This window comes from Vanellus vanellus (assembly GCF_965231255.1).
Source record: "Vanellus vanellus genome assembly, chromosome: 12".
In the NCBI taxonomy this organism is placed as follows: domain Eukaryota; kingdom Metazoa; phylum Chordata; class Aves; order Charadriiformes; family Charadriidae; genus Vanellus; species Vanellus vanellus.
In genome coordinates, this window is record NC_138917.1 from 21,072,301 (window position 1) to 21,085,097 (window position 12,797).

The window sequence follows — 12,797 nt, forward strand, 5'->3', positions numbered from 1 at the left end:
TTTTGGATTAACTTCACTTTTGCGGGGGCTCGACTGGCTTTTGCTCACACATCCCCCATTCGAGTGTACCCAAACGGCAATTTCGTTTGCAGACGAGAGGATGTGTCGCTTCAGTGAGGTTCTTACGGAGAGGGTCTTAGGCAGCAGCGTTAGCGTGCGTGTTATCGGAATAACTGTGCGATGTCTGGCAGCCTCCCCCGGCCACACACCTAAGCCAGCCTGGCCTTTTGCAGTTGCCACTCTGTTGTTTCTTTAACCAGCTCCCTATTTTTAAACAGCGGCTCCTCTGTGAGGTGCCCCTGCCAGCCTTCGCCTCTCCTTTCTGCGTTTCTGGCTCAGACCAAGCCCACACGGAGAAACTCGGAGCTCTAGAGGAGTCGAGACCACCCTTTTTGCACGCTGCCATCCCAGAGAAAGTAAAACCACTTGGTTTCACTGGAAATAAAATAATTTCAGATTAAAGACCCGGTAAAGGCAAAGTCCTACGTGCCACTGAGTCTGTCGGGACTATTTTTAGGTAGCTCTCAAATGACAGACGTATGACATACCCCAAACTCCTTATCAGAGGGCTGATAATAAAAGCATTCACTAGAAAGGATGCCAAAATCCTGCTGTGGTGTGACTATACGAAGAGGTACCTCATTTCTCCCAATCGCAAAGGAGTATTTTGATTTCTTTGCACCTGGGGATTTTTTCCCACAGGAACTCTAAATCCTGGAGACATTTCCATCCCAAAGGTAGAGATGATGCCATAATGGAGTTCTTGTGAGCTTGCCGAGAACTAATGCTGATGGCTTTCGAACTGAATACATTAATCTGTTGATTACTCGGTGACTCAGCTCTCAGCAAGGCAACGTATCTTGTCTCAGCTAAAAACCTATGCCCAGGAAAACAGAAACAAATCATTCCCCGTGTCGGATAAATAGTCTGTGGCAGACAGTTTTAAAATGTAAAATTCCTTTTTTTTTTTTTTTTTTTAAATGCCCGAAGTCCTAATTTGCCGAGGCGCCGCTTTAGTGCCAGGCCTGGCAAAGTACGGGCTGTGGAGGGGGAGAGCTGTTATCAGGACTGCCAGGAATGAGAGCCGGAGTACCGGGCTGCACAAAACGCCGCGTCTGTTCCCGTGCCTGTGGAAAAGACGCCAACTGTTCCCAGGATTGTACGATAACTCCGGCTGGAGAGAAGCTCGGGAGGTGTCTAGCCCAACCTCCTGCTCAAGCAAGGTCGGCTCTGAGGTCAAAGCAGGTTGCTCAGGGCTTTATCCGGTTGGGTCTGAAATCCTCCAAGGATGGAGGATTTCAGGCGACCTGGCCCACCGCTGTACTGCCCTCACGGTGAAAAGGTTTCTCCTTACGGCTGGTGTGAACCGCTCTTCTTCCAATTGATGCTTTACGGCAGTAGGGATCCTGCGTCATGCCTTGCAAAGTAAAAAGCAAGTTAAATTAAGTTCTCCCCAACCTAGTTTCCCTTAAGATATTTAGTCCCAGAGGAATTGCTTCTGTCTTACGGTGGTGTCGTGCCGACTGCGTGCAGGCAAACCTGCAACAAGGCACGCTAAACCAAACCACAGCCTGGGAGGGCAGATTCGGGGTATCTTCTCCCTTCGCAGATGGGAGAGATATTCTTTCATCCAGCAGTAGACGAAGGGGGAAGAAACAAAGTCTCTCAAGCCATGGTCTTCCACTTGCTCCTTTCTCTTAGTCAACCTCCACAGCAAGTTGCTGGTATTAGGATGAAATAGTATTTATTTTAATCTTACAAAGAAGCGCGTGGCTTCTGCTCTCCCACTTTGGTTATTAATGCACAGCTGCTATAAAGAGAGGCCATTAAACAGGCGATTTGTTGAGTATTACGCTACGCGGTTCATCCCTTTTCAAGCAAAGCTCTTCTATTTTGAAAGTCATTCCTCAGCCGAGGGTTTCCAATGCAAATCTTTTAGTGGGGGATTTTCCCCTACTCGTCACTTAAGCCCCCCGAGAGAAGGGAGCTTGGGAAGGGGAGCCGGGGCTGCGGCTGCCCCCAGCCTGATCCAGCAGTGGGGAAGGAGAGGAGCCAGGACAGGTTTTCCCCAGGGATTGCTTGGCTGTTACAGCTTCCCCCGCCCCGACTTCATGGGAGATGCGTCTGCCCCTTCCAAAAGGCACCCTGACAGCCTTCAGAGCAACCAAGCCCGCTCCCCTACTTAATAAATGTGATTTGGGCTTTTGTTATTGAGGTAAAATAATCAAATCCTCTCTCACTGTTCTCATTTTTCTCCTGCCCATAATTATACCGCCTGTATTTAGTCTAACAGACGTGAAAGGCTGGGGGAAGAGTCCAGACTAAATCCCGTAGCTTTTGTCGACCCAAGTGAGATCAATGGAGGAAATACGAGCTAAAAAGACAAAATAAATCACGCAAAGCAGATGCTCCAGGTCTCGCTGACCCTCTCTGCTGATAAGGACCTGTCCCCCGGTTAAGAACAAAACAGTCTGCGTGTAGGATTTCACTTTCATACGTGATCGGTGCTCAGGGGAGCGGGTTTTCTTGCTGCTGTGCCTGTCTCATGAAGGGTTCATGGCCCGTGGGCAGCACCTCGGTCCTTGTTCGGTAACCTTCAGCGCAGGGAGGCAGGAGCGCGTCCTTCCAGCTCGTGGCACGTTATCACCGCGCGCAGCCCGCAAGGTCAGTCTGAAACTCCAGAAAAGCTGTGCGCGCGCAAAGTCACAAATCTTTTACGTGCTGCAAGAGGGCGGGTGAAAAAGGAGCCGTCGGCAAGGAGACGGGAGGAGCAGCATCCGTGGGTGTTCCTCATCTCCAGGGCCAGCACCGCCCTGGGTCTGGAGCCCCGATGAGCCGAGGGCACGGGGATGCAGGAAGGAAGAGGAGCAGAGCCTTGGGGTCTCGTCTGGCTACTCGTGTCCCTCCGGCTGGCCCGTAGGGCACTACTCGGTCCTTACCTTTATAATCAGATTAACAGGCAGGAAAGAGTCACGCCGTAACTCTGGATTAAACGGTTCTCTAAAGTGCAAATGTATTAATAAAGCAAGCTCCTCGCTGGGGCAGGGATGCGATGGATGTTCACGTCACCATTTGAAGAGCCAGTTCCAAAGTCCGGCTTCAGGTATCCCAACCAGAAGAGGGGCAAAGTCTTTTCCTCAGCGGCTCAATGCCGACCTCAGAAGCTGCTTGGAAATGCAGCAACTGGGGTGAAACGCCGGAGCTGCATCCAGGCGGGGGTACCCACAGCTTGGAGGGGTGCCGGGCTGCAGCGAGCCCGCTCAGGCAAGAATGCCACCCCATGCAGGCGGGTGCAAAACCAGCTGTAGAGCGTGTTCATTGTAGCGTAAACCAGACCGAAACAGGCTGGAACGGCTCAGAAATTACTCAACAGAGAATCCCGTTATCAGTCGTGTGGCTCCGATGCAGGTATCCGAGGTGGCACGGTCACAGGTCCGGCGCTTGGGGTCCGGAGGTGGCATGCGGTGACCTTCAAATTGAACTTTTTTTCCCGGTGGGAGTCTGGAAATGTCTGCTTCAATTGCGAAAGGGAAAACTAAAAAGAGGCTGAAGTGTTGAAAAATTTTGATAGGGAATTGGTTTTCTTTCAGGCGTTGTAGCAAAGTGTGTTGGTGGTGACCTCGTGCTGTACGCAGCGTGTAACTCCTGAACTGTGAGCTAAACAAAAACATACCTGGGGCAGTTTTGAAATACCGGTTAGAAATATTAAAAAAAAAAAAAAAAATCCGTTTAATGGAACTGAACAGCCCACCCAAGGCGGCTGGCACAGGGGGCCACGTGCGCTGGAGCTGCATCTAACCTGCTTCTGAACAGCGGGGTGCAAGCGCAAACCCGGTGCCACCGGCCCCGGCCCCTCTGCACGCGCCGAAGGCGGTGGCGGGACCGGGGACACAGCCGCTGTCACCTGCTGCCTTCCAGGCGCTGGAAGGGAGCAGTGTGTGGGAGGAGCTCTCTTTTCGTAAGACCTGCTCCTGTGTAACTGGCTTTTTCTGCTTCTCAGCTCAAGATATTTGTGGATTTTACTTCATTTCAGGCAGGTGTCTGTCCAGACCAGCTGGCTCCCTGACCTCAGCTCTCTGAGAGATGCAAAAAAAGCTGCTAATAACTTTGGGGAGGGCAGAGGGGGTTAATCAGGCGCCGCCGTGCTGGTAGGGAGCCTCCCTTTGCTGACTGGTGGCTAATGGTGTGATGTGGGGACGGAGGCAGGATTCCTGGGTTTCTGCCACTGCGGTGGGGACACGGCCAACCTGTGCTGGTCTGCTGTTGGAACCGATGGGAACTTCACCACTGTGAAGCATAACTTAGGGCTGCTTTGTAGAGGAGCAGGATGGAGTGGGAGGAAAGGGAAAATGGAATAAGGGGGGCATTAGCCTCCCCATTTTTGCCTGGTGTCAGGATTTGTCTGGATGTCCAGCTGCGGCTGAAGCCTCTTTGCTTGCTGCATGCGGTAGCCACAGCGTGCGTATAACCGTTCCTGCTGTACTGGGTCTGCTGGGTTCATCATTCTAACAGCGCCGGACAAATATTTCAGCCTTCCCTTCGCTGGGGTGTAAAGATCTGGTACTCTTTTCCGGTAAGACCAAAGCCACCGTTCTTACTCACCTCCCTCTTTGTCCCTCCACGAGGTGCGTTTCAGTTACCGTCATTCATGGCTTTGAGCAGTGGAGACTAATAAAAGGCAGGGCATTTCTCGAGAGGTGGGAAACATAAACCAGAAAGGAAAGCACTTGTTATTTTCGCAGTCTGCCTTGTTGCCGGGGAGATGGTTGGCTCATTCAAGAAAGGCTCGTTGTTGCTGGCGGCGATGGCCAACGCATTGGGAATCGTTGCTGCAAAATGAGGCTGGAGGAGAAAGAGGGAGATGGCAAAGAACAAGGGAAATCCCAGAGTAAGCTCTCTCTGCATGGTGCGTGGTGTGGGACCCATCTCCCAATCCCTTGAGCCCCTGAAAATACAAAATCTTTCACTAATAAATGGTCACAGTAACGTAACAGCAGAGCGTGAAGACAGTTTACGATAGCCCTTTGTGCCAACTAAGAGAGCCTGAACCAGTCTGCTTCCATGACTTTGCTCTACCTGTTTGGGAGAGTCAAACTCAAAGGGATCCCTGCCAAGTTGGCTGAGACCCGCAGCCGGTCCCGGGAGACCCGGCTTTGCAGCAGCAGCGGCACGGCTTGGCTCTGCGCTCCTGCAAGGCTGAAGTCATGGTCATCAAGTCAATGACATACGATGATCTTCATCTAGCAAAGAAGATCACCCCAGAACGGGTGTCTGATTCGCTGTAGTCATGCTACTAATAAAGACAGCATTTAGAAGGGAGACAAAATAAGCTTGTGTCATGGCTATAAACACATGATGCCTTGCTTTCGCAGACAGAATTTGGCCTAGAAGAGCCATCCAATTAAATAAGCAGGTTGTAGGGTTGGATGTTGCCAAGTCTTCATGTAGAGTTTTACTTAGGCTAAGTTCGTCAATCTGTCCTCCTTTCCAACCTGGGTAATTACAATAGAAAACTGGTGATTCATTTAGGGCTAAAATGTGATCTTAGCTCTGGCACCGAACGGATTACGACTATTTATAGGGCAGCAGTAGTGGTGATGAGCAACAGTCAGAATCCCGATCTTCTGCAAACGTGTAACAGTGCTTGTGGGCTGGAAGAGATCCTGAGTTTTGTGAAAGAGAGAGATGGTACCGGCCCTGAGGAGAAGGGGAGGAACGGAGATTCAAATAGAAATAGCCTGGAAAATGTAATAGGAGTGGAAAGAGCTAGGTGCTCTCGGCAAGCGACTGTATTGCATGGACACGGCTGCACCCAGAGGCAATATCAGCTAACTTTTTTCCAGCGGAAGACTATCAACCGCTGACAGCTCTAAAACCCGAAACTTCCCCAAGGTGGCCCAATGTACCCATTTTTAGTTAAAATTCCTAAAGAGTGAAAAAAAGGCCGTGTGAAATGGAGCCGAAAGGAGGCAGGGAGAGTGGGCGGCAGTCGCGTAGCAAGTTGGAAACGCATGTCGTGTGGAAGGCTGCTCTCTGGAAGGTGCCACCTTACCAAGCGGTTGATGTGCCAGCGTGATGTTTTTCACGTTGGTCCTGCTTCAGGATGATATCTGCGGTGTTGGCATGGCAACGCTTTAATCCTCACTCAAAAGTAAACACTGGGTCTGCTTTTTGGGTTCTCTCGGATGCCAGGGGCTGGTGGTGAATGGGCAGCACTCAGGGGACGGGCCGGGGTAGAAGGTCACCCGGTCTTCCAGTCCCTCTGCGTAGTCAGAAACCTGTTCCTAAGAAACACATTTCTAGGGAAAAAAATAGTTTGATGCACTTCAGCATCATATCTAAGTGAGCCAGATGAGAATCGCACCTCAAAATGCCACTCAGATCTGTTTCTCTGGTGAGCACTTGGCATCAGCCAGGCACTCTAGATTGGTGACACTTGCCGTCCATGCCACCTTCCCAGTTCTGAGGTTAGCTTTATAGCTAACCGTCCTATAAAACCACGGACCAGAACAGATGCCATCAGTTAAAATTGGCCTCTTAATTTTCTTTTGGAAAAAAACCAACAAAAAAAAAAAAAAATAGAGGAGGGACAGAGATGTCTCATGGGATCATTGATAAGAGAGAGACCACAGCCATCTCGCTCCAACTCCAAGCTCCAGATTGAGTCTAATCATGGCTTTCACCGCCTAAAGAGGGCTTTAAAGAAGATGGTGCCTGAGTCTCCCCAGAGAGACACAGTGAGATGACAAGGCGGTGGCCGCTGGTGCCAGGAAAGGGAATTCCAGCTGGACATGGGCTTGGGCTCGTAGTGCTCTCCATGTCATCAGGAGAGATGAGGACAACCTGCTCTTGAAGAGCTGCCCAGCACTTCGGGCATTAGAAGCGTGGAGGGAAAAGAGAGGCCTGAGGATGTTTGCGTATGGGAGGATCAGATAGGAAATACCCAAAAAGGTGATTTTTAAATGATGAGTATTGCAAATCCATCTTTAGAGCTGCCTTTTTTTTTTTTTTCTTTTTTTTCCTGGTGTCTCTGCATTCAGCTGCCATTTCAGGCTTGATTGCGGAGTAATGAACAGCGCTAGTCCTCCAAAGGATCCTTGAAAAGGATCTCCACCTCCCCCAAAACTGTCCCAACGTCCCCGTTCACCTGTGAAAACACAGACCCTGTGCTGGAGGGAGGTTAGTCCTTGCTTGCAAGCTCTCTCTTTTCGCTGAGAGAGGGATGGATTTTTCCTCCAAGAGCTTTATGTGTTTGATACCGTTTCGTTGGATGCTGCAGGGAGTATTTTTAGTTTGAAAAGAAGAAAAAAAAAAAAAGAACCAACCAAACAACAAACCCAACCCAAACCCTGTTCCCTTGGCAGAAGGGCTGCCTGCCTTCCCCTGTGAGATTTGTTATCCAAATGCAGCCGCGGTTCGGGCTGCCAGGGGGGTGGTGTGACAGGGGAGCACTCGGCACGCAGGGGAGGACGAAGCAGCCGCGGGACTGTGACATTAGCGGTGAATTAATGAGAGGTGGGGATGCTGCTTTCCGTTCCCAGGAGATACCGGTGGAAGACGGCTTCTCTGGGAAGCGCCAGAGTGGGACAACACAAAAGCCGAAGCGTGCAAAAAAGATTTGGCGAAAGAGCGCGGCTGGAGCGGAGCCCTGGGAAGGTGGAAACCTCCCCGCTGCCCGCAAAGGGGCTTCCTGGCGGCTCCCGGATCCGTGGTGGGATGCAGGTCAGGCTCCACACCACCCCCCCACTCCTTCCCCGCGGCAGCACAGCCTGGCCAAGGCAGGTTTCAGCCCATCCGACGGGACCCGGAGCAGCCGGTCCCCGCAGAGCAGGCAGCAGTGGCCTTGCCGTGGGTAGCGTCTGGTGTCGGTGAACACAGTCAGGTACTGTTTGTCCTTCTCCAGAGCCTTTCTGTCCATAAAGGGATTGAAAGACCCGTAAGGCAGAACAAAAAAATACATCGTTATTTGACGTACTGTGCAACCGAGGCACTAAGGTTAAACGCACACCACGGCAGGGGCTTAAAGATGTTTGTACGTGTTTCTGACTCGATGGATGATCGGGCACTCGCTAAAATCCTTCCGGAAAGTCACCACCGTGTTTGAGAGTGAAGTTCAGGTTGCATCTGGCCGCAGCCTGATGCAGGCAGGGTGCTGTCTTCAGGTGGGATCGCAAGTCAGCTCTCCCAGCAGCGATCGCAGATAGCTACAAACTACTCAGCACATTTCGAATACATGTCAGTTATTAAGTGGATTTATTTCCATCTCTTCTGGGAAGTGTTGGGAAGCGCTGCTGAGTCACGCTGCTTACTCACTGGTTTTAGGAGTGCCATTTAAAATATTTGTTTTCCCAATGCCTTCTATGATGTTCCTATTATTTGAATGTCTCCAGATGTAAAATAAAAACATTTATATGGGGCATCCCTGGCCTTAAACAGATTTCCAGTGTGGAACTCACAAAAAGGCATAGAATCACAGAATGGTTTGAGTTGGAAGGGACCTTAAAGCCCATCCAGTCCCACCCCCCTGCCCTGGCAGAGACACCTCCCACCAGCCCAGGTTGCTCCAGGCCCCGTCCAACCTGGCCTTGAACACCTCCAGGGATGGGGCAGCCGCAGCTTCTCGGGGCATAAAACAAATGTCTTGGGAAGAGCCCCCCTCCCATGGCTGTGTCATTTGATGGTTATTCAGGGATCGTGGTGAGGGATAGCGCAGTAATTGCTCCAAAACGGCAAGAGCACAGGCAGGCTGGGCTTGGGACGGCTTGGGTGGGAGGGAGGAAGGAGAGCTGGGGCAGCTGCCTTGCCGTGCCCGGGCGCGTGGGAGAGGAGGGATGGGGAACATGGCCCTTGCTTACACCAGCTCCTAATAAATGTAGGAGACAATATTCTCCTGCAATGGTCCGCTCTGGCCACAGACCCCAAAGCAGTTCAGCCCTCTGAGGGACACGCCATCAGGTGCCCATGCGAGAGTACCGGCCCCAAGGGCATGGCTGAAGCTGGGCGCTCGGCCGCCTCGGGCTCTCCGCAGAGCAGGTCTCATCCTCAGCGCTGCGCGGAGTCCTCGCTGCCAGCCCAGACCCTTCACACGCTGAAATTAACCCAGACAGGGGAACAGACCGGAGCGGAAGAGCCACTTCATGGCCTGTGGCTGTGAAGTCCCCTCCTTACATCAGGGGAATCTCGCTGAGCTGGCGAGGCACGGAGACAGAGGCTCCCAGCCGATACGCTGCCCTTGAGGAAACTCAAATGTGCCGACGCCATGCCCAGGCCCCGCGTCACCCTGCTCTTCCGAAGGGGAAACCTGCCCTTCCGGAGCCAGCGGCTGCTCCTCGTAGCCCAGGTTGGTCAGCCAGGAAGAGAGCTCTTGTGGCCACCGCGGGGACGGCCGCCTTCCCCTGAGAGGGACAGTGGTACCTCAAACATGTCCCTTGTACTGCATCAGTTGTGGGGTCAGCAGAAGTTCTGCCATACGTGAGGAGTTCATTACCGGCATACGGGTTTTACTGAGGCTGTTAATCAGTATTGTGTACGTTGGTAATAATGTGCAACCACAGCCCAGAAGGCCAACCGTATCCTGGGCTGCATCAGGAGAAGCGTGCCCAGCAGGGCGAGGGAGGGGATTCTGCTCCTCTGCTCCACTCTCGTGAGACCCCACCTGGAGTACTGCCTCCAGCTCTGGAGCCCCCAACAGCAGAAGGACACGGAGCTGTTGGAGCGGGGCCAGAGGAGGGCCACAAGGATGATCCGAGGGCTGGAGCCCCTCTCCTATGAGGACAGGCTGGGAGAGTTGGGGGGGTTCCGCTTGGAGAAGAGATGGCTCCGGGGAGACCTTATTGTGGCCTTCCAGTTCCTAAAGGGGACCTACAGGAGAGCTGGGGAGGGACTTTTTACAAGGGCATGTAGTGATAAGATGAGGGGGAATGGCTTTACACTGGAAGAGGGGAGTTTAGATGAGATATTGGGAAGAAATTTTTCCCTGTGAGGGGGGTGAGCCCCTGGCACAGGCTGCCCCGAGAAGCTGTGGCTGCCCCATCCCTGGAGGTGCTCAAGGCCAGGTTGGACGGGGCTTGGAGCAACCTGGGCTGGGGGGAGGTGTCCCTGCCCAGGGCAGGGGGGTGGCACTGGGTGAGCTTTAAAGGCCCTTCCAACCCAAACCATTCTGTGATTCTATGATTAAAGATACGCATGGGAGCTTGCTTAACAGCTACAATTCCTGCTTTGACATGGGCCTCACCTCCCGAGCGGGGCACAAGGCTGTCCAGCCGCGCAGCAGGGACCAGCCTCACCCAGGGCAGCCGGATCCCAAAGATGCCATTTCACCCAGGTCAGGACTGCCACGGCGGGAGGCCAGGCAGGACTTCCCGGCGTTTCGTTCCAAGGAAGGAAAGACTCAAGCTCCAGATGAAGATTAGAAACAGCAAAGCCTCAGGAGCTGCTGTAAAACGGTGTCGTTTTGCGCTGTGGTGATGTTTAGCCTCGTGGTCAAAGACAGAGGGAGAAAATGTGCAGGAAAAAAAGTGCAGGACATGCAAATCAGCCCGTGTCTGGTTTAGGGGTTGTGATGGATAGTTGCTGGGGGCCCCAGGACGCCTCATCCTTCCCTCTTGGAGACCCACATCCGCAGCACGTCTCCCTGGAATGGCTCCAGGCAGCGCAGCGCATCCCTCCCGAGCGTCAAAACCCACTCAGGAGCCAAAGAAAATCTCACCCACAAGCTTTGAGCAAATTTCCTCCTTTCTGCTGTGCTCTTCGTTTTCCAGAGCCGTAGGAGTTTCTGCTTTGCAGCATGTTGTATCTGTGTTGATGGCATGACTGTTGCTAGATACTTCTCCCTCGATAAGAAATAATTCCCCTAGGTCGGCTCTTTGTAATTAACTCTTCATTTTCCTATAGATTGGTTTAAGACTAGATTAACTCCATCGATTAGAGGGGAATTACTCTTGATTTAAGCTGCGATCATGGAGAATCAAGTGACACCTAGGAGCAGTCCCACAGTAACACGCTCCATTAGCTATAATGGTGACATCCCAACTTTCTGCATTTTGAAACTATCCCTGAGCAGACGTTTGCTCCTTTCTGGGAAGGGGGTTTACTTATCTGATCTTACCTGCTGGGTATATACTGCAGATGCTCAAGTCCGGTATTTAGGCCGTTGGGTCATGCATTGAATACAACAACTTTTTAGTTCGTCTCACAGCAAAACAGGAGTAAAACTATCCCCCAGAGAAACTGCTTCCGATTTGAGGAGGTTTTACAAGCGGGGATGGGAGGGGAACGTATTGCCCAGAGGAAACGAGCATCCGTTAGCAAGAGAAGGTGGAAACAGACTCCAAAATAGCTCTTCACAGGTTTGGGAAGCAAAAAGGGTCCCATCCTGTTCTCTCCTACCTGCTGGCAGCTGCTGTGCTCCAGAGGAGGAATCCTCCGTGCCAAGCCTTCCTCGGGGAGGGCACAGTGGGACACAGCCGTGGGACACAACCCAGCTCCTGCCTGCTCCTGTCCGGCCCAGCGATCGGAGCCGAGCCACAGGAGGCAGCGGCAGCGAAGTACAGAGCATTTTCTGAGGCCGGGAGAACATCTGGCTTGCCAATGTTATTGAGTTTTTATTTAAAATTGTGAGAGCTTTTAGCGCCGGTAGATGATATTCCAAGCAACAAAGGAAAATTTTTCCAAGAAGAAAGAGATGCCGGTAGTCACCATCCGGCGAGTCTGAGTGAGTTCTGTAAAGTTATGAATTAGTTTCTTCCAAGTGAGAACCAGGTCTCATCTCCGTTCCTCCCTTCTACGTGTCATGGCATTTGTGTACATTTTTTTCTTTATGTGGGGCACATTTTGGCAACACAGCCGATGTGGAGGCGCAGCGTGACATTTCTGTGGATGCCAAAGGCAGGGGAATTTTAGGCTAACTTTTCCTCACCGCCTCACCAGCACCTTAGCCAAAGGTCTCGAAGCTATTTTTCTTCCAGCTTTTCTTCTCCTTAATTACTGTTATTGGTATTATAAGCTTAGGAAAGCTTTTCTCTTGCCAAGTTCCACCGCCGTGTTTATGAGGCGTGCAAAGGTTTCCAACCGGTGATATCTGTGCTGTCCTTGTTCGAGTCCCTTAGTTTTAAACAGACTTTTGTTTTACTACAGCCTCCCTCCATGCGCATTGCGGGCAACCCCTCCCAAGGCGCGCGGCTTTTTTGCTAGCGAGTTCGAGTTCTGCTTCTCTTGCCTGCTGTGGCACGCACGTGTCTTCCCATGTTCCCTTCCACTGGGGGGGATCCTTCACCCGGCGAAGGGCACGGGGTTAATTCAGCTGTTTGCGGTTGGTGGGAGCCTGCCGCTCTTCGCAGGCTTCTTTATTGAATTTACTCCAGAGGCAAAAAAACGTACCGAGGCTGAAAAGACCATATTCAGCATTACGGTGGATCATGAGCCAAGCTCAGGCTGGTCTTGTGACGAATGAGTAGGCAAAAATCCTTCTTTCCTCAACTTTCTCTCCAAGAACAAAACCTCAGGGAAGGCTATAGGAGGATTTGCGGCAGCACACGAGGCTCCGCAGGGCTGAGCCATTGGCTCAGCTGCTCTTTGTGGTGTTGCGGACTAAGAGATGAGCATATGGAGGGTGTAGCCAGGTGGGGGTCGGTGTCTTCTCCCAAGTAACAAGCGATAGGACAAGAGGAAATAGCCTCAAGTTGCTCCAGGGGAGGTTTAGATCGGCTATTAGGGAAAATTTCTTCACTGAAAGGGTTATCAAATATTGGAAGAGGCTGCCCAGGGCAGCGGTGGAGTCACCATCCCTGGAGGGATTT

At 51.9% G+C, this 12,797-nt stretch overlaps 1 protein-coding gene across 2 annotated transcripts in view; it reads left to right on the plus strand.

Annotated features, from left to right (window-relative positions):
* GNAO1 (G protein subunit alpha o1) overlaps positions 1 to 12,797 on the plus strand; it is a gene marked incomplete at both ends in the record, with an annotated part of 149,412 nt that overhangs the window by 53,313 nt on the left and 83,302 nt on the right. The window lies entirely within an intron of this gene.